Raw genomic sequence first — 13,836 nt, forward strand, 5'->3', positions numbered from 1 at the left:
ATATCTTGATTGAATATTTTATTAACAAAATATAAAATACATAATTGAGATTTATTTTGCCATTTAATGTATGACAATATATTTATTATTTAATGTACACATATGTTTTGAATTAATTTTATGGAATAGATTCCATATTTGTTACGTTGAGAAGATAATAATAAATTTCCTCTATGATTAGACCCTGATGTCATGATAAATTTTGTATTCATGCTCACGTATATCGTTGCTAGTAAGTTGGACCATATGCAGTAGGTTATTAAATTGTCGTACTCTGTTAAAACATTTTCGTCAATAATTACGAATGATGTTTGATATTTATGGTAAAGTTTTTGTTATTTTGACTCCGAGACTTGGACAGTCTACACTAATTTATTAATTAAAATGGCGATTATACATTAAGTTTTCCTCTGTAAATTCAATATTATAACTTAATAGCATTATAATTAATATATTTTTCAATGAAATTTGGTTTTATTATCTGAAAATATATAATCCATTTTATGGATAAAATAATATTGGTGATAATATTATATATATTTATTTCATATTGGACCATATGCAGTAGGTTATTAAATTGTCGTACTCTGTTAAACATTTTCGTCAATAATTAACGAATGATGTTTAGATATTTGTATGGTAAAGTTTTTGTTTATTTTGACTCCGAGACTTGGACAGTCTACACTAATTTATTAATTAAAATGGATTATACATTAAGTTTTCCTCTGTAAATTCAATATTATAACTTAATAGCATTATAATTAATATATTTTTCAATGAAATTTGGTTTTATTATCTGAAAATATAATCCATTTATGGATAATTAATATGGTGATAATATTATATATTTATTTTCATATGGAATTTGAAGGAAGGAAGGTGTGGTTGCCATTGGGAAATAACTGTCTTTAGTGAACACATTGTAAAAGATAAAAGGAAATGTCACGTTCAATTCGGGGACCTTGCAATTTGCTTGGAATCCGTTTATCGGTGACGTAGGCCAACATCACCCTCACCCCCTTTGACGTACCAGACTGCGTAACTGGCGTTCACGCTAGAGTCTTCTCCCCATTTATAGACCTCATAACAACATAATCATCGCTTCCCCCTTTCCAATTCGTATATGTAAGCATCGATATTATATTCCATGCAAGAAGCAATCCATTATAAATCACACATGGCTGCCACCGGAGGTGGCCGTTCAGGACTTCACAATTTACTCCAAGGCGCTGTTAATGATGGGGTGCGTCAACTTGTTACCATCGGTAGCAAAACTAGCTAATGAACTGGCGGTGGAGAATGCGGTGATAGTTTTCGGTAGGGGTGCTGCATGTGCCATGTTGTGAACAGGTCGCTACTAGCGCTGGGGTGAATCCGGCAGTCAGTGAAGTCGAAGAAGAGAAGGAAGAGACCGTGCTCAGTGAACTGTCGACAATCAACGGTGGGAGAATCCAGTTACCGGCTGTATTCGTGGGAGGGAAGTTGTTTGGTGGTTTGGATAGGGTGATGTCTACGCATATTACAGGTGAATTGGTGCCTATTTGAAAGAAGCTGGGGCCTTATGGAATATAAGAAGAACTTGTGAATCTTTGTTTATACTTCTGTTCCATCTGTTTTGTTTTTCATTTGCAATGACCTAGTTTGGTGTATTCAGTTGTATATTCTATTATTTTTATTATTAGTTTGTTAGTTTCGGGTTTAGGGTAAAATTAAAATCTAGTTAATTAGTTTGTTAGTATAAATTATTAGTTGTTAGTTTAAGTTATATTATATTAGTTTATTAGTTTAAGTTATATATTATATTATATAAAAAATTAGTTAATTAGTTTCTAGTTTAAGTTATTAAATATAAAAAATTTTATTAATTTGTATGTGTCTTTAAACGTATATTAGGTTGTTCGTTGAAGTTGAAGTTATATTATAAAAAATTAATTAGTGCTTAATTAGTTTGTTATTTTAACTAAGTTATATTAATAAAGAAATAGTTTTATTAGTTTAAGGTATATTATAATATATTAGATTATATAAAATTAATTTGTGGGAGCTATTGTTGTTTAAATAATATTTTGTTTACACATACATGACATTATTTCACATATTTGCCCACGTACAGATTGATTCGAAGAAAGAAACAAGGCAGGAAAAAAGTAAAGGAAGAAGGCATAAAGACATGAGTAATTTATTATTTTTTGTTGTCCATTTTTTTGTTGTGTATGTGTAAATTAGTTAGTTAGTAAGTTATATTAGATTATATAAACTAATTTGTGCGAGATAATTTCCGTTTTAAAAAATATTGTGTTTAAAAATATTTAGTGTTGTTTTAAAAAAAAAAAATATTATCAAACTAATCATTATTATTAGTAATATTACTAAGATTAGTATCAAATCAAAATCATTAAATATTTATAATAAATAATTATTAGTGATTTGACTAAATCATATTATTATTAAATCATTAAATATCAAATCATTAGATTAGTAATTATCAAATCATTATTAGGTTTATTAGTAAGCAATCAATCAAGTTAAATATAAATTTTATTTGATCATTAATATAATAGTATATATTTATATTTAATAATTTTGAAATTATCTTATCTAATTTTTTAATCTAAATTAATTTTTTTTATTTGTAGAGAAATAGCAGCACTTTTTCACGATTGTCCATTATAATGGACAGATTATGGAAAATGAGGTCGAGTAGTTTTTCAGCTGAAAAACCAATAAATATGATTTCAAAAAGACATCACATTTATAGAATGAAGCATAAGATAGAAAGAAAAATTCGAGCGCAGTTGATGGTTTGAGGTATAGGTTTATGATATGCTCTAACCCAGTCAGATATGCTGCAGTTTCCACTTGAAGAAGATGATGATATTGGAACCATGGTTGGATTACATGAGTCAACCAATATAGCATTGAATTATTTGTTGATGTGCGTACATATGTGATGTTCCTGGGTCATCAAGAGGTTGGCTCAAAATCCATCTGAAATGGCTTTATATAATCAGTTTGAGGAGCCGACATACAGGTTCCCGAACAGTTTTATGGCACATGGAAAGTGTAAATGAAGTCGGGGGGACATCTACAGCACAGAGTATGAGACGAGAAACATTCCGGAATTGGTTGTTGATAATGACGCTGAAAAATCGATGGGGAGAATTCATGATTCAAGCGAAGATGAAGAAACTGAAGAACCCGTTTTGGGCGGCGACGAAATATTTTTTGGTGGAGGTGCAATTGATGAAGTTCCGACACCGTATGAAGCTACTCCTCACATGTACGATAGATTATGATGCAATGAGGGCACCTGAATTCCCAGACATGCCACATTTACCTCCGTACCAAATGACTGAATCATTCGATAATTCTGGTGAATTTTCAGTTGGGGTGCAATTCAGAGGAAAAATGAAGCTACGCTGGCGATTAAAGTACTGCATCAAATGCATGTTGATGTCCATGTTGCAGAGTCCAACCAGAAACCCTATACGCAAAGTGTGTAAAATATGGCCCAGAGTGCAAGTGGAAGATCAGAGTGTCGAAAATCAAAGGCACGATGTTTGGGTCATCACGAGGTACAATGGTTCGCACACATGTTTGCGAAACTCCATCGAACAAGACCACGACTATTGGACTCCGATGTAATATGTGAATACGTGAAGGCGATGGTTGAAAAGGATCCAAGGATATCTTGTTCAGTGTTAGCTGCATCTATTCGAAGCCAATTTGGATATCAAGTAAAATATGGCAAGGTGTGGAATGCGAAAATGAAGGCAATGAAGTTGACGTATGGAGATTGGGATACATCGTACAATGAGCTACCACATTTGCTACAAGCAATGAAGCGATTTATCCCAGGAACTATAGTGAAGTCTCAAACCATGCCCGCATATGACGAAGAGGTCAACTTCTGCCAGGGAAGAAAATATTTCATAGACTATTTTGGGCATTCAAGGCATGTATTGAGGATTTCCATTTGCAAACGTAGATCCAAGTAGATGGTACGTGGTTGTATGGTCAATATAGGCATGTACTTTTGATGGCAGTTGCTCAAGATGGTGAGCGAAATATCTTCCCAATTGCATTCGCCATTGTTGAGGGAGAGACAACAGAGGCTTGGGATTTCTTTCTGACCAATCTACGTCAATATGTCGTTCGTGAAGATGGAGTTTGCTTGATATCCGATAGAGGAACGGGTATTTGGCGGCAATTGAACGACCAGGAAGTCGTTGGATACCTCGTATGCATATCCGACATTTTGTATCCGTCATATTGGCAAGATAATAGTATCGACCATTTCATAACGCACATATTCGTAGCGAGATAGTCATGGGTAAGTTTTATTTTCAATATTTGTGTATTTTTTACGTGGTTTTTTAAGTGCGGTTTAACACAATATATTATGGAACAGGATACGAACTACGTCGACCAAATTTGACAAGAGATTGGAGAATTTGAAGGTATTTTACGATGATCAGCGTGTTTGGAAGTGAGCTTCAAATACCGCGGGAAAAATGGTCGCAAGCATACGATGAAGGTCGGAGATACGGACATACCACAAACCTTGTTGAGGGCCATTAATTCGTACTAAAAGGTACACGCCATCTCCCAATAGCGAGTGTGGTGAAAGAGACGTACTTTAGACTGGGTAAAGTTTGGTCGGACAAAAGGCAAGGAATTGAGAGTCTCATAAATAGAGGTAAAACTTGGGCTCCTACAGTGGTGGAATCAATGGAAGCAAATGAGCGATTGGCAACATCAATGGTTGTTCATAATTTCGACCGAGTTGGTCATACTTTTGTCGTGTCGTGCATACGTCGTAACGTCGGAGGAGAAGACCAAACATTTAGAGTTGATTTACGACACAAATGGTGTGATTGTGGTCGTTTTCAGCATGGAAATATCCATGTGCTCATGCAGTCGCTGCATGTATGTATGTTGGTGTAAGCGCATACACTTATGTTGATGAATGTTTCCACCTACGTAGGATATAAATGTCTACAGCTATGTGTTCAGACAGATCCCGAATGAATCATATTGGCCCAAAAAGGATCATGATGAATGGCTACCAAATCCAATGCTTCGCAGAAGTCCAAAGGGTCGACCTGAGTCCACTCGAATTCATACCAGTATGGATTTTCATGCTATAGAGAGAGGTCAAGCAAAGAGATGCGGATTATGTAGGGGTGAAGGCCATTCAAAAAATTGTCCTAATTTACCAAAATATAGGCCTCATCATTAGTAATCATATATGTATTTCTATGTATTTATTAATCATTATAAAAATGATTTAATAATAATTTAAATATTTAATGATTTGATGATTTAGTAATGATTTGATAATAATCATTATAGTAATGATTTGATAATAATCATTATAATAATGATTTAGTAATAATCATTATAAAAAATGATTTAATAATGATTTAAATATTTAATGATTTGATGATTTAGTAATGATTTGATAATAATCATTATAGTAATGATTGATAATAATCATTATAATAATACATTTAGTAATAATCATTATAAAAATGATTTAATAATGATTTAAATATTTAATGATTTGATGATTTAGTAATGATTGATAATAATCATTATAATGATTTTATAATAATTATTTAGTTATTATTTAGTAATTATAATAATGATTTATAATAATGATTTAAATAATGATTTAATACTAACAATGAGTGTACAAGTGTGGATTACTGAGTTTAAATTTATACATAGTCGAATTTATTAATGATTTAAAATAGTTGATTTACTAAATATTTAATTATTTGATACTAGTAATGATTTGATACTAAATCATTGTTAAGGTTAAAAAAAGTAGTCTAATTTCAATAAATAATTTGTAATAAATAGCAAAGAGTTTACAATTGTTGTCGATGTCGGGGTGTTGTTGAATGATAATGTCGGGGCGGACGTCTGATACGTTGTGGCCGTTGTGGCTCAGGAGTATTGTACCCATCCCCCTCATTCATTGGGGGTATTTGAACTGTCATGTGTTCAAAGTCATACGTCGACGAAAACGTAGGAGAATAGATGGGTGCCTCAGGTTGCACAAACTCTGGTATGTATGCCGGGCCAGTAGAATCATCAACTGCGTGATGCAACGATTGTGGTGCGCTATTATCCACATCGGTCATTTCCGCTTCAGTTTGTAGAGATGAACTCCCACTCCCACTCGGTAGAGATAATTCAGCTTTACCAAATCTTTTCTTAAACCTCAAAATTGCCGCCTCTCTACTATTGTTGTGAGGAACGGCTTTCCATTATCCAAAAAATAAGCAAGGTAAGCCGAAGTCTCAAAATTAAAGTCGTCGTCTTGAATGGCGTCAAGAGTTGGCATGAATGAAGCCCTATTGTTCCAAGCATTAATGTAGGTTACATGCTTCTCAACCCAATTAACGCTTTCTTTACGACGACCATCAAATCTGTGCAGGTCGTCATGCGTCTCAACCCAATTCACTGGACGACGACCATCTAAGTTTTGGAGGAGGTCATGAGCCCATGGACTCCGCGGAATAGGTTGGTGGAAGTGGAATTGCCTCAGCACTCTATCCCCAAATTGGATCTCAACAAAAGCAAATTGATCAATGGTGTAACAGCACACCAATATTGAAACCCATCTAAAATATCGTGCGGTATCAACGCAAATAATTCTTCATTCATGTATGGTCTCCAATTAAACTGTAAAATTACAAAAACAATAAAATTTATTTAAATCAAATAATATAGTTAATTTAAATAATAATTAAAAAAAAACAAATTATGCATACCTCCTTTTTGGCCTTAATGTCGATCTTCAACCTGAACTCTTTAATGTTGTTGTGCACCAACCCTGTGCCTTCAATTTTATGCCTCCATCTGTATATCAATCAAACAAAAATAGAGACATTTTGTTCAATAATTTTAATCAAAATAAATATTTTTTAATTAATATTTTATATTAAAATAGAGGATTCATATTACCTTCCGGCAAGTGGAAAGTCAACCGCAGTCCGACTAATCGGTGTCAAAAACGGAAGTCTATGCCAAGCCCATGATTGTAGCAGCAACATACATCCACCGATTTCTATTGTATTATTATCATTCACGACTAATGACGCCTTGCACATCTCACGATACAAGAACGCCAATATCGCCGAACCCTAGCTATATTGCCTACAATTCTCAAAATTTGTTAAAAAAAGAAGATACTGAGTGTGAACATAACTACCGGATTTATCAGGCATCAAAATTCCCCCAATCAATTGTAATATATATGCTCGTGTTGCATATATAATTTCGTGCTCCGTACTATTTGATTGAAGTTGAAATTCATTCTTCAACCATGACTACCTCACCCGCCACCCTTTACACTCTGGTGGTACGGGCGCTTTCCCAAGAAACAAGTTGCAAAGTTGTTCCACCTTATTAAACTCATGTGACATTACCACCGGCATCCCATTAGTTTGGACCCCGAGTTGCATTGCTACATCCTCCAAAGTTATCGTGCATTCGCCACACGGCAAATGAAACGTGTGCATTTCTGGTCTCCAACGTTCAATCAACGCACTGATCAAACCTGGGACCAACTTGTAATCTCGCACAAATGTTATATACCAAAATCCAGCCTCTTGCAAATTTTCTTCTATAGTGGGTGTGGCTTGGGCACTTTATGTAGTCGAAGACGAAGGACTCGCTGCTCGTCCTCCTACAATTAAATATTTCAAAAAAATTATCACAATCATAAAATAATATTCAAATATTTATTAATTATAATTCATTAAACAAATATTTTATTCACCATTATTCCCAAATGACTTGAAATATGTTCATTGTCAAGCCTCAACAGTGGAATTTGGTCAGCCATTAGAATGAATCTGTAAAAAAAAATTAAACAACAATATTTAAAAATCATTTAATATAATCTAATATAAACTAACTAACTAATTTACAACACTAAACTTTAATATAATAACTTATAATATAATAAACTAATAAACTAACAACTAAACTTTTTAAAATATAAGTTAAACGTAAACGCTAAACCCTTAAACACTAATAAAATTCTTTTATATAACTAAAACTAACTAATAAACTATTTTTTCATTATAATATACTATTAATAAATTACTAACTATTTTTTATATAATATAAATTCAACAAACAAATATAACTTAACTATTTAACTAACACAAACTAATTAAATAATTTTTTTATATAACTAACTATTAACAATACAAACTAATTAATTATTTTTTAACTATATAACTATCAAACATATACTAATTAAATAATTTTTAATTTATGTATACTATAACTTAAACTAGCAATCATATAACCCTAAACTAACAAACTAATTAACTGCTTTTTGTTTAACCCTAAACCCTAAACTAACAAATTAAACATTTATAATAATAAACTAATTTAAATATAAAAAATTTACCTTATCTCCCTTTCTTCTTCTTACTTTCCTTTCTCCCTTTCTTTCTTTCCTTTCTCCCTTTCTTTCTTTCTTTCTCGGCTGCAATCTCTTCTCCCTTTCTTCTGCAATCTCTTCTCCCTTTCTTTCTTTCTTTTATAACCGGCTGAGGCCTCAATTATTTCACCAATTGTACAATTGCAGCTATGATATCATCAGCTGATTTCACGCGTTCAATTATTGTACCAATAATCAAATGGTTCACATGCCTCAAATGGTTCACATGCATGCATTGGGAGGTGTAGGCATGCAGCGGGGAGCACGTGAATTGGGAGGTGTAGGCAATGCAGCGGGGAGCACGTGAAGGAATCTATGTGGCTATGTGGCTGTGCATGTGCATGGATGATGGGAATGGCGCCGGGACTACATGGCGACCTACAAGGTCGCCGGGACTACATGGCGACCTACAAGGTCGCCGGGACTACATGGCGACCTACAAGGTCGCCGGGACTGCATGGCGACCTCTCTATTCCTGCATGGCTCGTATATGGCTCGTTGCATGCTCCCCATTGGCTCTCTATTCCTGCATGCTCCCCATTGGCTCGTATATGGCTCGTTGCATGCTCCCCATTGGCTCTCTATTCCTGCATGCTCCCCGTGGGCTCGTATATGGCTCGTTGCATGCTCCCCATGGCTCGTATATGGCTCGTTGCATGCTCCCCATTGGCTCTCTATTCCTGCATGCTCCCCATTGCCTCGTATGGCTCGTTGCATCCTCCTCATTGGCTCGTATGACTCGTATATGGCTCGTATGTCACCCTCGTATGTCACCCCGTATGTCGCCTGGATTGCATGGCGTCCTCCAAGGTCGCCTGGATTGCATGGCGTCCTATGGCAATCACTGTTGAATTCACCCCATTCCAGCAATTAATCTAGGATGTGCACCATATCGTGAAAAAAAAAATTCGAGAACATTATCTCGTGAATTTACCCTAGTTTGGTGTATTCAAGTTGTACAGTTCTATTATTTTTCTTTTATGCAAGTATTATTATCTTCAACTTTTATTAATAATAAAACATATTTGCTGGGGAGAAAAAGATTTGGTTAACTGGCATGTGATTGATGCTTACTTCAAACGATCGACGGTTGTGCATGTGAATTCACGGATAGTGCTATCCATCCAATAGGCCACGTGTCATACACGTATAGTTGATAAACAAGAAAGTCGATGGTGTAGGCATAAATCTAGAGGCCTCTATTGTAATCACATCTCCTATATAAAAATTTAAAATTTAAGATATTTCTCAATTTAATGGGATTTAATCACACGACCACAAAGTTAGGAGTAGGAACCTTGAGTTCTACCAACTGAGTTACATGGACAATTCATAACGGAGGTCTTTCACGGAAGCTGCGCTCAACCTGACATTGGGAGAAACCTACTACCCTACCTTCCTTTACCCCATTACATATGGAAATAGGGTCAGCTAATTGAGTAGTTCAAATTAAAAAAAACGATGTTTAAGAGAAAAACTGCACGTGTTAACTTAAAAACCGTTGTATGTGCAATCATATGATATCATATTTCTTGCCTTTGTAACTAACTTGGCCACTAACTAGGAAGCAAACTGAAAATGGTCTACCTAAGGCAACTATTAACCGCCTTTAATTATGTCAATTAAACCATTTGGAAGATGATCACATTTGATCAATTGGTCAAGCTACATATATTTTTCTCTCATATTTTCTTAAGTCATGGGTTCTAAACCCACTAAGAGTACTCCTCTTCCTTCTCCTAAAGCCCCTCATTCTCTTCTCCTCTTCTCCAAGTAGGATTAGATATAAAATATGTCAATTTTTTTTTAAAGAATTATGATGAATTTTGGTACTAAATTTTGAAGGAATCTAATTAAAAATTTAAAATTTTTAGAGAGATTTGATGAAAAAATTTAGAAAAAAAATTTGGGTCTATTGTTTTTTAAATTTTATTAAATGTTTTATTGATAACTTTAAATAAAATTATGGGGTCAAATTAAAATATTTAAAGCTTTTTTTGAAGTAGTGAAATTAATTTTTAAAGTATTTAAAGACAATTTTTCCATATTTTGAGGGACCAAGATTCTGATTTAATTATATTTAAATTTTAATTATTTGTTTACTATTTTTTAATGTCAGAAAAACATCATTTTCTGGATTTATGTGGGTTGGGCTCAGAATGAATGATAAAAGGTCCAGTTTTCCTTATAGGGCTAATAAAACACTGTGCTGGAATGTAATTCTTGAATCCCATATTCACTGATACATCTATGATTGTGTAAACATTTAACTTTTGGGTTCACTATCCAACGGCCATCCTATTAAAAGGGAACTACTGTCAGTGTTTTGGTAACATAGAGTACAGCGCCAGCCAGAAATATTCAAGATTTAGCAGTTGCTTTGTCACCAAGACAAGAACCTATGAGTTTTTTGTTTTATTTCAAGTTTGTTTACTGGCTCTTTTTAAAAGTGGATTGTTAATTATTCAATTGATTCTAGTTGAGATCTGAATATCGTATACTCGGATCACTACGATAATTCGTATACAAATTGATATTAAAATCATTAATTCCATGCTATTTCTCAACAACAACCATACTCTTTATAAGTTTTTCAGTTGCACGTAACCATCTTTGGTCCAAAAATTAACATGAAACAAGAAAACAAAATCAGGTCGGTGGGGGATGCAAATTGGGTGGAAAAAACCAAAATGGTCACTGCAAGTGTAAACGGGAGCTCTATGCCTGTTTCCGATAAGGACATTTCCCTGCCCATTTGGATCGCTATCCGATTAAGCGATATTTTTTTACGATTTAATATTCCATCAAGTCCTAATTTAATTAAAAAAATTCAGATTTACAATAACGCAAAAGAATCCATGATAGAATAAAAAACAGTTACATATATGATACTTGACAAACCTAATTAACACTGTAGGGACTATTAGTGGTAGAAGTTCTATAGGAGTCATCTTTGTGCGGTCCTACGACATATATCAAACATTATATAAATGGATAAAATAAGGTCAAAAAATATTATAAATATTATGCAAATGCCAGCTGAGCTCACTTGTTTGAGATCAAGAGCATGGTCTCGTCATGGGCAAATCTTCCAAAGCATCTCACTCTTTTAATCTTTAAGGAAAGAAGACATTCATCTTATTCTTCCCTTTCCTCAGCAAAAATGACAATCTGATAATTCATTTGACTATTACATAGCAACAACTGCCGCAACAACAACCAAATAAGTCCTTGTCGTGCCTGCTCGTCTTTCCCATTGCCGCTATTTCCTTTCAATTCTTCCTTTGCTTGTATCAGAGGTTAATCGGATAAACGAGGATCCACCACCTTGAACAACCAGATTTGGGATTAGGTGAGGTGGACTTTCTCTATTATGGTGGTGACTCCCACCATCACCGTATGAAACAAAAGGTGGGTTGTTGTACTCAACAAGACCTGCGCTGCTACTAGTCTTAGGCGCCATGATAGGACTTTGATGCCGGCTTACGTTTTTCAGCTTTGTATCCAGCGTATACTTATCACTGTTACTTGGACCGCATTGTCTAGGTTGAGTTTGGTAAAAAACTTTTGAAACCACTAACTCCCCGTCTTTCTCTTCTTCGTTGTTGCCAAGGTGATATTGATGCATCACCCAATTTGTCTTCTCGGGCTTCCTTTGGCTGCCATAGTTGGTGTAGAGAACCAAAATCTTTTTGAAACCCTTCACAATCCCACCAACCGAAACTGCTCGGGTTTTGCCCGTTTTGTGCCACCTCGTTTCGTTCCCATCTTCGTCCGTGTGCACTTTTCTTCTCTTCCTTTTGCCCGTTGTGTATGCCTTGGAGGGTCGATGAAAGAAGTGTCGAATTTGGCCATTTTTGCTTACTCCTGCACCATTAGAATCGAAAATAAGACGCACTATAATGTTTTGGTATCACGACTACTTTCAAACTTACAGAATACTATAATGATCAATAGATGATGAAGGGCAATGGCTAAATCTTAGGATTAAGCTTGCAAAGGGGGTATCTTAGTGGCCTCATCACATGTCTTTAAGAAAATATGTGGTGATCGAAGTAGAACCAAAGGATCTCACGTAATTAGGCCACCCAAGAAACATGGTCGGCAGCTAGTATTTGCCAACTTGGGTACTTTCCTTGCAATCCACTTAACTGGATTCTAAAAAAGAATGCAGTAAGGCTTTACGTTTTCATCTAAAATTCATCTATACCAACATAGATCATTGCTGGTGCCCAAACAAAATATATCTAGGGATAACTTGATAAATATAGATCATTGATATACCCTAGAAAAATAGAAAATTAAACTCAAAAACGAAAAAGCAACGTATTTAAACAAGAAAAAATGAGGTAAAATTAAAACATCAAAGTACCTGGAAGCTTCTCTGGATGAGTATAGCAAATCCCATTTTCTCCTTCCAGCGTCGGAATAAACTCATCAAGCAAGGGATGAAGCTTGCGCAGATCAGATATTACTTTGCCTCTAAGTGCTCTAAAATTTCTTGGTCAGTCGGATCGAACTTCACCCCCGCTGGTAACCCTGGCAAATCATGAATTCCCGTCTAACCCCACAAAAAAAAATATAATAATAGTATTTTAGTAGATCAAACCATACGGGAACGAAACAATTAAAGTAAAACTGTAATATCATGACTAAAACATTTACCTGATCTTGGTAGGTATGTTATAGCCACACGAAGGGCAAACAATGGTTGAGATTTCATGGATTTTCGGGTAGGGAACGGCAGAGGTGGCGGCAACGGCGACGGAGGGTTCTTTGGTGGCGGCTGCTGTTACTAAGTTTAGAGTTCCCGAGTCGTCGTCTGAGTTATTGCACCATGACATGTCTCCGGTTCTTCTGCTGATGGTCTTAATCCCATCACAAAGCTGATTTCTGATTCCACCGTCTTCCCCACTTGTCAAACCCACATACGAGAATTCTAGCAAGATTTACAACATAAAACAAAACAATAATAAAAATAAACAACTAAATCAAATATTCTCTCTTTTAGAGCACGTTTTCAGTTACCCACTTTCTCTTTCTTGATGTTTCGCAAAGGAATTTAGTTCTTCCACGCTTTTTTTTAATTCCCTTTCTCCAATTTTCTGCTTATGATTGAGAGAATATAGCTGCCGTTTGCTATTATCCTCCTCGGTATTGGAAGAAGACGAAAAAGGAAAAGACCAAGAGGGTACAAGAGAATGGAGAGAATAGGATTTATTCATTTTAATTTTCTTTCTCCAGAAAAATAATATAAAAAAATTATAATAAACGTTGCTTGGACGCTAAGTTTGGTTATGCTAATGTAGACACGACTGTATAACAGAATAAATGTAGAGCTGGACCTTGCTTCCCGGCTTGGTCTA

The 13,836-nt window shown here is 34.9% G+C and overlaps 2 pseudogenes; one reads left to right on the top strand and one right to left on the bottom strand.

Moving 5' to 3' along the window:
- Positions 1-1,012: 1,012 nt before the first annotated feature.
- Positions 1,013-1,623, top strand: LOC120190011 (annotated as a pseudogene).
- Positions 1,624-11,289: 9,666 nt separating this feature from the next.
- On the bottom strand, positions 11,290-13,710 carry LOC120190222 (annotated as a pseudogene).
- Between the last annotated feature and the right edge of the window lie 126 nt (positions 13,711-13,836).

Source organism: Hibiscus syriacus, unplaced genomic scaffold (genome assembly GCF_006381635.1).
Source record: "Hibiscus syriacus cultivar Baekdansim isolate YM2019G1 unplaced genomic scaffold, ASM638163v2 tig00116962_pilon, whole genome shotgun sequence".
In the NCBI taxonomy this organism is placed as follows: Eukaryota; Viridiplantae; Streptophyta; class Magnoliopsida; order Malvales; family Malvaceae; genus Hibiscus; species Hibiscus syriacus.